Genomic DNA, 2,760 nt, shown 5'->3' with positions numbered 1-2,760 from the left:
GCTGTTTCCATATCCTGCCTGTTGTAAGTGGTGCAGCCATAAACACAAGGGCACATGTATCTTTTCAAATCAGCATGTTTGTTTTCCTTGGGTAAATACCCCCCATAGTGGAATTATTGGGTCATATGGTAGTTCTGTTTTCAATTTTCTGAGGAGTCTCCACATTGTTTTCCACTGTGGTTTCTCCAATTTACATTCCCACCAACAGTGCGCAAGCATTCCTTCTCCACCTCTCCAAGTCCTGTTATTTCTTGTCTTTTTTATTTTAGCCATTCTAACAGGCGTAAAATGACATCTCATCATGGTTTGATTTGCATTTCCCTGCTGATGAGTGATGTTGAGCATCTTTTCATGTGTCTGTCAGCTATATGTGTCTTTCTTAGAAAAATATTCTGTTCCTCTGCCCATTAAAAAAAATTTTTTTTTTATTTTTGAGACACAGAGAGAGAGAGAGAGAGGGAAGGGCAGAGAGAGAGGGAGACAGAGGATCCAAAGCAGGGTCTGCACTGACAGTGCACCTGTGGGGCTTAAATTCATGAACTGTGAGACCACGACCTGAGCCGAAGTCAGAGGCTTAGCAGGTGAGCTGCCCAGGAGCCCCCCCACCCCCTGCCCATTTTTAAATCAGATTGTTTGTTTCTTTAGTGTTGAACTGTATAGTTTCCTTATATATTTTGGATATTAACCCTTGCCAGATATATCATTTGCAAATATCTTCTCTCATTCAGTACGTTGTTTTTTTGTTTTTGTTTTATTGGTGGTTTTCCTTGCTGTGTGAACCTTTTGATTTTGATGTAGTCCCTACAGTTTCTGTTTGTTTTTGTTTCTCTTGCCTTAAGGGACATATCTTAAAAAATACTGCTACAGCTGATGTCAGAGAAAGTACTGCCTGTGTTCCCTTCTAGGATTTTTTATGGTTTCAGATCTCACATTTTAGGTCTTTCCATTTTGAGTTTATTTTTGTGTGTAGTGTTAAAAAGTGGTCTGGTATCATTGTTTTAGATGGGGCCACCCTATTTTCCCATCACCAATTATTGAAGAGACTGTATATTCTTACCTCCTTTGTCATAGATTAATTGGCCATATAATCATGGGTTTATTTCCGTGTTCTCTATTTGGTTCAAGAAAATGGATACTTCATTAGACAAACCACATGTAAGTCAGATAAGAATGAGGGCGTTGGAGAAAGAATCAGGTTAAAATCCTGATTATGTCAGATACTAGTTGTATTTCTTTTATGACTGGATCTTCTATGTTAAGTAGGGTTGGTATCTTCATGCGTTAGTAGCTGAGGGTTTGGTGTGGGTTTTCCACCAATACAAAACCTCTGGAGAGGTGTCAACATACTTGGAGGAAGTTTTAATCGCTTCAATTATGAAACAAATATTTACTTAAAAGAAAAGCTTGAGGGGCGCCTGGGTGGCTTAGTTGGTTAAACGTCCGACTTTGGCTCAGGTCATGGTCTCACGGTTCATGGGTTCAAGCCCCGCGTCGGGCTCTGTGCTGACAGCTAGCTCAGAGCCTGGAGCCTGTCTTCAGATTCTGTGTCTTCCTCTCTCTCTGACCCTCTCCTGCTAGAACTGTCTTTCTATGTCTCTCAAATAATAAATAAATAAATTAAATTTTAAAAAAAGAAAAAAGAAAAGCTTGAATCATGGATGTAAATATTTCCTTTCCCATTTTGAATTAGCTGTTCTGTATAAGAAACAGACGTTACGTATCTTTCCAGGATTTTTCTGTATACAAGTATATATGCTTTTGTTTTTCACAAATGGGATCACACTATGCATACTTCTTTATTATTATTTAACTCCATATCGTGACTCGTCTTTTTAAATCAGTATATATTCATCTCGCTCATAGTTTTTAATGGCTGAGTAGTACTCCGCTGTTAGTCACCATAATTTATTTTACCAATCCCAATGGTGTGAATTTAGGCTGTTTCCCATTCTTATCATTCTAAACAATTCTAAAATGAAAATTATTGTAAAAATAACTGTATTGATGCAAGGGTATTTATAAGGTCAATTCCTGGTTGTAGCCTTTTGGAAACAAAATAAACATACAGTATAAATGTCAAGGGATGCTAACAAATATTTCCCTAAAAATTCATTCTGACACAGCCTCTTATCAATAGTGAATGAGAGAAGGGAATATCTTTAATAAATATTTATTAGCGAGCCCTCAGGTAAGGTAGCTAAGCCTACAGCCCCCGACCCTCGGAGACAGGACAGGTCTTGCTCGCCATGCATCCTTCACACCCAGCAGAGACCACCACGTAAATCGTAGTGTATATGGTGCCCAAGCGAGCACTACCTGAACCGTAGTAGGAAGGAAAGACAGAAGGAGAAGGTTGTTCTGAGAGACACGTGGGGCGGGGGAGCGTGGCTTCAGGAGCAGGGAGCGGATGTGAAGGGCGAGCCCAACTCCAGATGGAGGAAACGCCGGGAGCTGGGCTATTTTAGAGGCAAAGCGGGGGGGTGAGTCAGGCGTAGGCCGAATTCGGGATCCGGAGAGCTTATCTGATGTCTTGGACGGCCTCTTTCAGTTGTGTGCAGGAAAAAATCGGATTCCAAAGTTGGTTAAGAGAAAAAAAATAGAGAGCGCCTGGGTGGCTCAGTCTGACTTCGGCTCAGGTCAGATCTCACGGTGGTTCGTAGGTTCGAGCCCCACGTCGGGCTCTGTGCTGACAGCTAGCTCAGAGCCTGGAGACTGTCTTCGGATTCTGTGTCTCCCTCTCTCTCTGCCCCTCCCCTGCTC

The sequence above is a fragment of the Suricata suricatta genome, chromosome 16 (genome assembly GCF_006229205.1).
Source record: "Suricata suricatta isolate VVHF042 chromosome 16, meerkat_22Aug2017_6uvM2_HiC, whole genome shotgun sequence".
NCBI classification, from domain to species: Eukaryota; Metazoa; Chordata; class Mammalia; order Carnivora; family Herpestidae; genus Suricata; species Suricata suricatta.
Note: the sequence above shows the minus strand (reverse complement) of the source record.